At 29.1% G+C, this 13453-nt stretch overlaps 2 protein-coding genes across 3 annotated transcripts in view; both read right to left on the reverse strand.

Annotated features, from left to right (window-relative positions):
• The window catches only part of LOC142321308 (uncharacterized), a 283695-nt gene that overhangs the window by 56597 nt on the left and 213645 nt on the right, over positions 1–13453 (reverse strand). The gene's annotated exons all lie outside the window — the stretch shown is intronic.
• LOC142322425 (uncharacterized) overlaps positions 1–13453 on the reverse strand; it is a 64770-nt gene that overhangs the window by 10036 nt on the left and 41281 nt on the right. The window contains exon 1 of one of the 2 annotated variants that reach the window (XM_075361495.1): positions 8561–8716. The exons of the other annotated variant lie outside the window; for it this stretch is intronic. The gene's annotated coding sequence lies outside the window, so the exon portion shown is untranslated. Of the gene's footprint in view, positions 1–8560; positions 8717–13453 lie in introns of those variants that run through there. 2 annotated transcript variants of the gene reach the window in all.

Here is a 13453-nt window from a genome sequence, read left to right on the forward strand (position 1 = left end):
ACAGATTTTAACTATATTTTCACTTAATTGTTTTTGAAGTGTAATTCATTCATTAATACTAAGGGTGATAGAAAAACTGTATTTACAGATCTGTAATGTACGTAAAAAAGCATTTCAAGAAATGGTTATCACACTTAGAGAAACATTAACAATTTTTTTTTTGTCTATCAGTGTAATTAGTTGAAAGAGAAGTAAGTAATCGTAAAAACATTACTTAAAGAGAAACACGATTTGCATGAAATAACATCTAATGGATTTTGACTGAAGATATAACCTTCAATATAATTTTAAAATTCCGCTCGTGAATCTATAAACAGTGAAGATGAAAAGAATAATAACTCGTTGAACTGCTACAGTATAATTGAATGAACACAATGATACCCAGCAGTAACTTAAAATAAAGAAAAGACAGACAAAAAATACTACTAGTATAATGAAATATGTAAAAAAAAATATAATGTTTATATATATATAAATTGGAAAGAAAAAGAAAATTACATAAACTGATATTCAGACAGGTCAAGCCAATAAATTAACAAATCGTTTTAACAATACTGGTGGTTAAATAGGTCACATGCCGTACGCCCGTATGTTATCTGCGGTCATTATTTGATCACTACCGAGCAATACTTTTTATTTTTAACTACCGCCAAACTTTATTAATGTGATATTTTGTTTGACATCCAATAATTTGGTTAAATTGGTAATAAACCATGTAAAAATTATAAACAAAACTTGTAGAGAATTTAATTCTGAACAAAATGGTATAAGATAAGTTGAATAAAAGAAAGAAAAGTTACAAAAATTCGAATTTTATTATAAACATTACATTAGACCGAAGTATTTATACGTACCGGTTTATAATAAACTTTGAAAAATGATCCCGCCATTTTTCCACACCTTTCTTGGCACGCTTTTGTATTACTTTTGCCGCTGTTATTAGTTGTTCTTCAGGGCTGTCCTTAACTTGTTAAACCACATCCATAATACCGACAAATAATTCCTCACGAGAAGTATTTTTTTTTTATACTTTTCATCCGTCCCCAGACGTAAAAATCTAAAACTGTTAGATCGGCCGATCTTGGTGGCCAGGAATGGAGACCTACACTGGAATGTTTGGACCGATCAATTTGTCAGGAAAATGATGATTAAGCGAGTGAAAACGGCAAAAGAGAAGTAGAGAGGGGCGCAATCATTCTGGAGGTATACATTATGTCTCAACGATAGAGGAACATCTATAAGCAGCTGTGGTAATTTTTCTTGAAGTTAGTGCAAGTAGACCTCAGCATTTAAGCGGCCAGCTCGAACACCCCCCCCCCCCCCGGGGGGGGAGAAGATCCCGCCAACGTAGCGTGTCCGGTCGCTACACCACCCCCTCCGTTCCTTGCCAGTAGTGGCTTTAACGGAGATTTAAGCGGTCAGGTAAAATAAACGGTCCAAACAGCTGATTGTGAGGAAGGCTGCACCGTACATTGACGCTAAATCGGTGTTGAAAATTGCCTTCCGCCGTTTCATGAGGATTTATTTCCGCCCATGTATGCTCATCGATAAATAAAACATACTTGTAGAGTTGTCGATTTGTCTTCCACCGGTTGCAGAACTCCAAGCGAAGCGGACCGTCTCGTGACTATTGATAACTGGTCGTTTACGATAAGGATAAGACTTGTTTTAAGTATCCTCCAAACTATCAAACGCGAAACTCCGACTAAAATTCACAGAAAAACTTGCTAACGACAGCACCGTTCACAGTACCCGATATATTTAATGTACCTTACAGACTGATTTAAACAATAATTCAGTATTGTGCATTCTTACTCACCTGTTGTTTTACTGCCAACTTTGAAATAATAATCGTTCAAATAATTTATTTTATTTCTGTCACTAATAAAAAAATGATTATCTAAGTAATTTTATTTTACAATTGTGTAATATCCACTTTTTAAAATTTTTTAACAGTAAATTTTTTTACACGTTTTTCAGATCAACGAAAAGAATTTTTTTTACATTAAATAAGTAGTTTTATGACAAACTTGGTAACGTACTGTTTCTAAAAAAAATTCGAATTTAATTTTTCTTTGTTTTATTCGACATATCTTACACCATTTTGTGTAGAATAAAATTCTCTATAAGTTTTGTTTAAAAGTTTTATGTTTATTAACCATTTAACCAAGTTATTGTACGTCAAAACAAAATACAGGCTTAATGATTAGCAGTAGTGAAATTAGCAGTATTTTTTGTAAATGACTTATTTGAAATATCTAAGTGTAACCTTTATACAATTTATTTTAGCTAAAAGGAAGTAAAAAAAATGATCTTTTGAATCGGTAAATGTAATCATCATTTCTCTACGTTATTTTTAGATTTTCAATTAACATTATTTATCGTCATTATTATTAGTAACAATTGTGTTTGAACTTAAATAACCTACTCGTATTTATCATCAAGTAATGAAATACTTATCAGTGAACTTCTCTTTAGTCATAGTAATTAAAAAATACTAACGTCTACTTACCGTAAAAATTTAATTACGACAGAATTTACGTATATCTTTTTTTAAATTTTAACTTCACACCTATCAGATTACAATAGATTAAAGTATATTATTATACGCTTACATGCTTCTGTTTTATCGTTATAATCATTTACATAATATTACATGAATAATATATTTTTGTACAACATTTATATGATATATATAATAATTATGATGTATGCACCACATGATTTCCTTGTACGCCTATTAAATTACATTTACACATTTTTTTAAATGAGTACATAAAATTTTATTTCATTTTTTCATATTTTTTTATTATTGTTATTATTGAATTATTATTATCATACAAAATTATTTACAATCAGTGGTTAATAATTATTAATAAATAAATAGATTTAAATTAAAAGAGAAAAGGAAATGAAGTTGGATTCGAACCGATGTGCCTTTCCCTTGTACGATTCAAATATGTCATTAATAAAAATTTCATTAGGCTATAACTCTGGAACCAATGAAAGTAAATACCACTTATGATATATCGTTGAAAAGCTCTCGATGAGGGCTTATTACTGCAGTTAAGAAAAATTACAAAATTCAGATTTTTTTTTTTTGATTTTAGGCTTTTTTTGGACACTTTTGGTTCAGTCGATTGCAATAAAAAGGGGTGGTGCACAACTAGATGTTACAACAATCCTAAATCCAAAATTTCAACATCCTACGACTAATCGTTTTTGAGTTAAGCGAGATACGTATATACAGACGTCACGCCAAAAGTAGTCAAATTGGATTCACGGATGGTCAAAATGGATATTTCGATAAATATATCGTTTAAAAGTAAAAATCTGTATTTGTTTTTGACAACAATTACCTGAAATACAGTATTTTACAATATTATTTATTTGTTAACTTATAACGTTAACAATTTTATATTTATTTGTACTATTTGTAGAGTATTTATAATATAGACTGCTGTGAGATAGAACATATTCAAATACTTAAAAATATTTTCTCTGTTAAATAATTTATTACTTACAGAAAGACGTACTAAAAAATATGAAACCTTACTTATCCGCTTCCGATTTCATTATTGTAGATATACGCCTTGATAATTTTATTTAACAAGTCTGATTGCGAGAAAAGCATTGGTATAAAAGTATATGACGATCAGTAAATCCTCAAAATAATCTACATGCACCTAAACGCCCCCGTTAAATTTTGGGAAATTAAAATTACGCCGTATTCAACAAAATTTATTTTTTTAAAAAAGGGTTTTATTTAAAAATCAAACTAAAAAATTGAGTCTGGAAGACATTGCGAGATAGAATAATTTTACTAAAAAATTAATTTACTTGTGTAAACTTATTGTACAATCTATTTTATTTATTTAAATACGTATTTAAATAATTCACGTCAGTTACCTTGGCTTAACGCGGATCATGACTTACAACTTAAGTACAGTGAAACAATAAGCTAAATTAAATGACAGAATGACAGTGACGGATCGGAACAATTTTGTAGACATTCTATTTAAGCAACAGCAATCATTCAGTTAACAGAAAAGAAGCACAATGTACTAACCGCTCATCAGCTTGTGTGGTGCTCATGACTCGATCGACTAGAATACTAATTATAGCAGATGAATCCTACGAAGGTTAAATCAATCGTTATTTATTATTTAATTCATTTAACTGTCTATCGGTAGATAAGCTACAATTATAAAATAAAAATGTCCAAATGAAATCAAATTTATTAAATGACAAGTTATTATTTATTTCTGTCTAATAATAAATTAGCATCCCCCGTCACGGCTTCGCCCTCGCTATATGCGTCTGGACTTTTAATATTAACAGTTACCGCTATTTATAACTTATATATATTTATCGAGGGTTGAAGAACTCGAATTCGATCCGAGCGTATACGTTGCTCATCAAGTCTTAGAGAACGTTCGGCATCAATTCAGGATGTTCACGATAATAAATTTTAGGTACCCTACAAGTTCTTCCTATCTGTGACCTCGACGACCTAGGCGTTATGAAAATATTAATACCAGATCGAAAGTCCAATTTAAGCTAGTTACGTGTACGGCTCAGGATATAAAAATCTACAGAGAGTGCTACTTTAGTCGCGTGAGGATGAGTTCTCGCGGTCGCCACCAAATTAAACAACGACATTAAATTTAGTAAAACGTATATCTTTCTGAAGAAATCGAAATTCTATATTCCTCAAACCGTTATTTTTTTTTTTAGATATTTAAGTAATCGGAATTCCCTTTATTTTTATCGTCTAATTTTACGTATATTACAATAATTCAAATTGACCTTTTATAGACGATGACATTAAATTCAATAAATCGCATAATAAGTGTCTGAGGAAGTCGATATTGACGTAGACGATATCTATTGATATAAATAATGACTAAATTAAGTGAAAGAAGTCTCAAAATAGCAGTGAGATAACAGAATTTGAAATATACGACTATACATTTTTAATGCTGGCCGCAAGTTTTGGGCGATTATCATCTACCTCTGGTTGTCGGCTCTCTACGAGTAAAAAAACCTTTCTTGTACTACCATAATTTTAAAAATAATGGGCGTAATGGATTTCCAGTTTTTATGAGAAGGCCTCAAAACGTTCTCTTTGGAAATATTTTCATAATCGGACTGTTAATGTTCTTTCTTACTAAAAACCCCTTAATCTCTACCGATCCAAACGGGTGTTTTGTGCGTTTTAGATAAACTTTCAGTAGATCTACGGAAAGATGTAATGACTTTCATTAAATATCCTATAGAATGGAAGTGTGTGTTGCTAATAGGCTTGATTATCACCAGCAAAAAGTAGGGCATAGCGTGCTAGTATGAAACAGCGTGTTTGGGAACAATGAAAGCGGGAACGGGAAATCACTTTATTCTTCTCTCCGAGTAAGCTTACCACAGGTTGTTTATTATTCTTCAAAATGGCTACATAATTTTTTTTTTAGCGATTCAAATCGCTCAAAATGGTTTAAGTCAGATAGCCCTAAACCATTAAACTAAAACATTAAACATTAATTAAATATAAAAAACTACTCTACAAAAAAGTGTGAAATATTAAGTTTCATTAATAACGATATAAATTTAAAGGTTTAGACAGATTCAGGTTTAAATTCCTAGTCTACACTGAACTTGTCGCTTCCTATTATAAATGAAGGTAATTAGATGCATCCTGATTCTTTCTTGATTGCACTAGGACTCTGGCTTATAGACAGTCAATACTTCCTGAACGCCAACCTTGTATGAATTAGAAGGTAGATGTACAAAGCGTTTAAAAAAGTAAACAAAAAGTAAAAGTAAAATATAAAGAGAAGAAATTTATTTAATAAATAATGACCGTTCTACTAATGAACTATAATAATCTACAATAAAATAATATAATCAAGGTTATTTATTAATATACTACGTACAGATTAACAGCCGATGAGAATCAACACTTCAATCAAGGACAAGGATTTTAAATTACGTCAAGTTTTTTGTTTAAAAGATCGACTACAGAGATTCTAATATTTGTTAATGAATTATTATAGACGTACAACAAGGCTTACTCACGGATTTAGAAACGTGCAACTCATCCGATAAAAAAAATAATACCGAAATTTAAAGTATTGAAAACTTTTCAACGCAACATTTTGTATTTTAATATGATTTTTATCAAATGAGTTTTATTTTCCATTAAAAACCTTAATTTAATTTTAACAATTTATTTACAAACGGATGGTAAAAGGTAATTGAAATAAAAATAAAAAAAAAACTGTCAAAAATTGTTTACAAAAAATTTACTTTACTACTATCTAAAACGAGGTGGTATTTTGATTGTTATACAATCAACAAAATAATAAATGAAAAGTTGGTAACAAAAACAATTATTAACTAATAAACTACAAAACGAGTATTTCTAACAGCATACGGAATGAAAGAGGCGATTCACAAATGTAACCAACTTTCAAGACTTTCTTCTTTAGTTTTAAGTTTATAATAAACACAGTTTCGAATACGATTCGTTAGCGAGTATCGGCGGACGAAAGATTTCGCCCTGATTTTTGCACATTTGGTAAAATTAAGCAATGACTGCAATTATTGAGACCCAAATTAATGATTAATAAATTTGCTGGATTTACGTGAAAAAAAGATGAGAAAAACTGAAGAAAAAAATAGGCTCAAGAACTATATTTTTAAGAGTTTTCAAGATTTGTACCCCCAAAAATAACTTTCTTAAATCGATAATAAACAAATAAAAGTAAATAAAAAAATAGTAGAAAATATGATTCTGAGTAACGCGGTATAAAGTCTACGGAAACTAAATAAAAATTTACCCAGGTGATACTCAGAATCAGATTTCCAAAATGTGTCCGCAGGCAGATAAAGCTCCCAAGCTCCAAAACTCAGTAATGTATTAATCGTGATAACATTTACTGTGACGAATCAAATCCTCATGAAATAATACAAAATAACAGAAAATTATCATCCTGGTTTAAATAGCCGAGCAAATATTTGGAAAATAGTGAACACTATGGGTCCGTACTTTCTAACAACACTGCGCAACAACATGATGCGGTTTCGTGTCATACGGCTTCTCGTCACGTATTTTTCATTGTGAAAATCACAAAACCCCAAAAAGTTGGAAGATTAATATCAATAATTGAATTAAAATTTCAAACGATTAAAAAATTTCGTAATCGAAGAGAATGACAAACGCTGTGGAAACTTTACGAATTTTAAACATAACTGAATTTGGAATAACTAAACGTAAAACAAAAATGTATCAGAATGAAAAATTACAAATTATTATTGATATTTTAAAACCTACTATCGCCAAAAATAATCAGTGAAATAACCTGAAATCGGTTGAGCATAAAAAAACATCGTATTATTTAACAACACATTTTATCCAACTGTTAAAGTATAAAAAAACGATATAAAGACGTATTTTTTCTGAAAATACAGAGTAATTCACGAAGTATGTAAAACTTTCACGACGTGTTCTATTGTTAAAAATAAAGAAGAAAGTTCATCCAAACATAAATTCGAAAAGGCTACTTTATCGAGCGTCGACTGGCGAAAGATAAAAATAAGCCAAATTCTTACGTTTGAATTAACGAATACTTTTTTAAAGTATTTTAATTTTTCAAAGTCTATTTATTGTACGAAAAAAAGCTGTTATAACACTTCTGTTTTGTTTTGTTTTTACCGATATAAGTTACCGACCTCCGTGGCTGAGCAGATAGCGTCTCGGCATTTCGTGCGGAGGTCCCGGGACCGAATCCCGGTCAGACACGGCATCTTTTCATACGCTACCGATATCTACCGGGCTAATGACCGTAGCTACTGATGCCCGCTCTTTTTGGGTTTGCCGAATTTTTGATTTGCGGATATTTTAAAGTGTATAAAGGATATCCGAAAAGAGTCGGATTCCAGAAAGTGAAAAAATTGTTAAAATCTGTGAATATGTAGCGTGCTACATAATCCTAGACGTGGAGGATTTTCTTTAATAAATCTTGCAGTTTACATTTTAACCGGTATCAGTATTGTATTGCTTCCATACTTAGTAGATATACCACGATTTTTAGAAAAAAAGTGAGCTGGGCGGGTACCCCTACTGCAGGGTCTAAAGATGTAGATTATTCTTTTCTACTTTTATCTCCTTTAACTTATCCTTAATCCTTTCTTTCCTAATATGTTTTGAAGGCTCTTGTAATTAAACGCCGATTACCTCCGCGCTAAGAATGTGGAGAAATGTAGAGCCAATGTATATCCCTGGAATTTTTACGAGTATTTCTTATATAAGCCCAAACAGAGGTACATACCAGTAATCTAATTATTCCTAATATTTACGTACATACGAATATTTGGTGAGTCGGAGCATCGGATTAACAGAAATTTTAGATTACAGCCTAGATTACGCTTCGAATGGATCGGTAAATAATAAAATATAGAACTGGTTCACCGAATATAAAATTATCAGAGAATACAATTCGTTACGATTTAACAACCGAAATACAACAAAACTATTATTTTAAAACTATATTTTAAAACTTACCTTCTTATAAAGACACTTGCTGTTCCTACGTACATAACTAATACTAATAACCATTAAAACAAGAGTAGTAAAGATAACATTTCTTTTATAAACAGTAAAGGTTGATAACATTAAATAAAACAACTTCAAAGTATCTATTGAATTACAAATTTGTACAGTACAATGTATTGTTATTTTAATGAAATAATGCATAACTCAGCTCTATGAGTGAATATTACGATAACTGTTACAATACTGCGGTACGGTTCCCGTTTTAACAAGGGAGGATGACTCGTGACCCATGAACTTTTGATCTTTGTTTTTTGTGCATAACTTATTGAATATAGATAAATATATATATATATACGTAACACACAAAGTATAAACAACGTCATAATGTTAGCTTCCGTAAACAATAATCGGGGTATATTATACAGTTAACAAAGAAATTAACAACAATGGAGCGTTCTATTATCACTTAGGTGCAGGTGCATTTAAACTAATAGCCGCAGTTTTAATAATGAAAATTAAAAGAAAAAATTTCTTAATAAAATAATATTTTAAAAATTACGCATTAAAATAAGAGTAAAATTAATTTTTACAGGTTTTAATATGTGAAATTTTGTTCGATAAGTAAAACAAATTAAATACAATGAGCTAAATTAATTTAAGGATACCGACCTTGAATTCAGATAATCAGATGTTTATGCGATTAAGATACTGAGAGAAAATGTTTATATAGTAATTGGAAGTTATATAATCAATAAAACTTTAATTTCGTATACACGGGGATCCTCAGTTATTTTTTTTAAATATATTTTGATTTAAATTTTGAAGATTCATTTTTAGAAACAATTTCAGAGGAGGAAGATGTGTTAAAAAGTTGATGGTGTTAAAAAGTTGATTTTTCAACTTTCTCTAGATACTATGAAGATTGTTGCTAAGTTATTTTTTTGTCTTCAGTCATCTGACTGGTTTTATGCAGCTCATCAAGATTCCCTGTCAAGTTGCAATATTTTTAAATAAAGTTTTTTCGATATTTAGTTACCCATAATCAGCTTTTCCTTCCAACGATTCAATATCTAGATCCGACACCGCATTGCTTATTTTTTAAACTATATACACTAAGATGAAGCCATGTGGAACTAGTTTTGTAATCAATAGTACCAGAGATAAAGCAACGAATTAGAGTATAAAGTTATAATTTTTTAGATATGGGTTTTCCATTTAGTCAATTTATGGATCGCATTAAAAACAACTTTACTTTGTATTTTGTTTCCTTTTCTTCCAGTACTCTTTCATTCTTTGATTTAACTTCATCTCCCTCTTTTTTGAAAAATTTTCTTTTTTTTCTTTGTTTTTAATTACAAAATTCTAGAACATTTTTATATTATTTCTGAATATATTTAAGTCTAAAATTTCTTATTCTTTAATTTAGATATTTTTCGATTTCTTAAGATAGTTAAAGATTCTTTTTTTAATCTGTTGTGTTACATATTTTTTAAGTGCCGTTAATCCTCTTTTTCTTATAGTATTTATTTTTACAATAAATTTTTAAATTTCTGATAAATGGAATTAAGATATTTTGATTATTTTTACATTTAGGTCCTATAAAAGTTTTCTTAAAATTCTCCTTTCATTTTTAATTATTTTCCCAACCTTGTACTTTCATCAATTTTTTTTTTTTTTTATAAGCATATAATCAATCTGGTTAAACGGTTGTAGTGTAGTGCTTGAGTTTTACGTTAAAATAATTTTTTGTTACATATATTTTTTTGTTATTCGATAATAGATTAGTTTCATTTCATGTTTAGACCTTTCAGGGTGTTATATTGTATTTTTTATCCGAGATATTTATGAAAATCTATCCGTTTATATAAATATATACTTTTTTTACAAAGAAAGTTTACCAAACATGTTTCGCGATTATATCGATAAAAAATATTTTTAAGGTGACAAAAATATTTTTTTTTATCAGTAAGGATTTCTCTATCGCTGTTTTATTATGTAGGTCAAATATTACTTTTTTCGGTACAATTAAATATTTTTAAAGTGCAATGACAATTGTTATTTTAATAAATAATAAATAAAAATCTGGCAAAAGAAACAAACAGAAATAAATACGCTTAAATTCATATCTATATTAGTAATTCTTTTAACAGAGATTTTTATATTTAAGATGTAATTTAATTAATTAACGTTGAAACAATTGCTTTTGAGATAATCTAATATTCTACTATTAACACATTAAAATAATAAATTTAAATTTTAGGGAAACAACCGCATTGAAAGTCAAACAAAACGCGTCAAATAGCAGTAAACTTCTACATTAACCTCAGTTAAGTAATGAATTTAAAATTAATATTATTCACTAATACAAATTTTTCATTAATTTTGTTGCAGATATATTAACTTCAAACCCTTATTTCAAACAAGTGAACGAGAAAATACATTTGTCGAGCCCGTACGCAACGTAATTCATTATCACTAAAAATATCAGTTTCAAATAACTAGCATGGAATTCAATCATATATTCATTCACAACGATCCAACGATCGGATATTATATTATCGGTTTACAAACGATCGCAATTCTTAATTTCATCATAATGAACATTATATATTTTACGCGAAAAAAACTTTCTTTAGAATAAATTTTTGACGGTGTTAAGAGGATTACATTATAATTCCATTCAAATAATGCAGCGTTTGATGTAATAGGATAATTCATAATGATGGTGGTTAGATAAATATTTAAAAAAATAATTTCTAATTGAATAGACAATGAATTAACGGCTACAAGTAGAACAAAATTGATATTTTATCACACATAAACGTTTGTATAACCGTAATGGACCTATATAAGATAGAGGTTTCGAAATTCTATTCCCAAAAGAATTATAAACATGTCCAATTCGGTAATAAACATGTTCATTCGCTTAGCCGATAATAAAATTTAAATCCGCTAAGCGTTAAATTTAGATATAATAAATTTAAAAAAAGCAGATTATCTACAAACAACATTTGGTATTGTGCAATCACTGCGAAAATGCAATTAACCGATTACTTTTTCCACATATTTTAATATAAGATCAAGGAGAAAAAACGCCGGCTTATTATACAGACATTTAAAAGTAAATATTCTTATATTATAAAAAATAATTAAACGAAAAATTGCTCAAAAAATATAAATTAATTTAAATATCTTTTGTCTTTCGGCACACGAGTGTGACGTTGGCAAGAGAGAAGAGTATTTCGACGAGAGGCAAGGTCATAATGTTAAATCATTTCATACAGTTTACATGTGATAACCATCATTCTATTAATAATTAATAGGTTACATTATAAAGTGATTTTATTCAATAAACTAATAAAAGTTTAAAATTACATAAATTAACAAAATTTAGATACTGAAAAAAAGTATTTTTAGTCTTCAAGCCTTTAAAAATTAATTAATCCTCTTTTTGGTAGCGACACTGATTCACCAAAACCAATAATTCAATCATTTTTCCGCCATTTATATTTTCTGAGGTGCCATTTTTAGTATAATTCAGAGTTATACTAATCGTTACATAAAAATAATGATTTTTTTACAAAGCGATATACCGTATTACCCCTAGATTATTTCTTCATTATTTTTGTCGGCTGAAATTTTTATTAATAGCAAGAAACAAACGATCACGGTCTGCAATCTAAGGAAAGGATGAGTGATAACGCATATCTATTACAGTTGCGTTCTGTTCCCGTTGCTCATATAAAACATAATCTGAAATTTCGTTTTGTTTTTCAACTTTCTGCGATGAAACGGTTTTAGAAATAAACAGAGTAGAAAAAGTATTCACGGAAACAAAATTAGACATTTATTTTTTGTTTTTGTAAAACAGAATTACTGCAAAATTTTAAATTACAAACGTCATACTAGATTTCATTTTATATATTTATCGATATTACGATACCAATTTTTATAACGTTATAAAAACGAATAATTACGTTACAAATGTGAAGTAACGAAAGTAAAATTAAGAAGTGGGAGCACATTACAATCAAAAATTGTTTGACGGTCGACTGATTTACGTGAAATTAAATTGTGAACTCGCATGTTTTTATATTCAAGTGAAGGTTGAATCGGAATGAACATAATTAAAATTTGCACGCTAAATTTTACACTTTTAAACTATTTGTTACAAAATAAGAAAATAAATAATTTCTACCCAAAAAACCTAACCAAAGCTTCGGTTGTTAAAGGGTTTCAAAATAAAAAAATTCTAACTTATACTATGTGAACACATTAAATCTCTTACCGCTGCTTATTACCCGTACACTCTCAATGAAAGGAGATGAAGGGGTAAAATGACCCGTTCTAGTTGTTAAGGGACGGAACGAAATATAAATTCGTTCCACTACATGACCTAATAATAAAATTTCAGTCTAATATAATAATAATAATACATAAATTATCTGACAACGGTAAAAATCTAGACTGTATCGTCATTGTTATGTACAGTAACTGTCATTAAAAAAATTACTGAAAAACAGGACTGAAATTCATGCAACAAACGCACACAAATGCGTATATTTTGCCTCCAAATCATCAGATACATTAAAATTGTTTAGTTTATCTTACAACAATAAACAATTTTGCATTTTGGTCTAGTTTTAGGAAATGTTTCGTATTTAAATCGCTTGATAAACGATCGTCTTGAAATTAAGAAACGTAGATCGACGTACTTGGCATATCTGATTTCTAGGTCCACCAAACTTTTACTTTTTCTGAAACTCAAAGATTATAAATAAATCTTTCTCTCTCAAAACTAATCTGGGTATAAGGTTATTAAATTCGTCGTTGTTCAAAACCATTTGTCGTATATAAAATGGAATATTTTTCAACTGAAATCGTAGTACGCGACGCAACAAT

Source organism: Lycorma delicatula, chromosome 3, assembly GCF_047948215.1.
Source record: "Lycorma delicatula isolate Av1 chromosome 3, ASM4794821v1, whole genome shotgun sequence".
Classification (NCBI taxonomy): domain Eukaryota; kingdom Metazoa; phylum Arthropoda; class Insecta; order Hemiptera; family Fulgoridae; genus Lycorma; species Lycorma delicatula.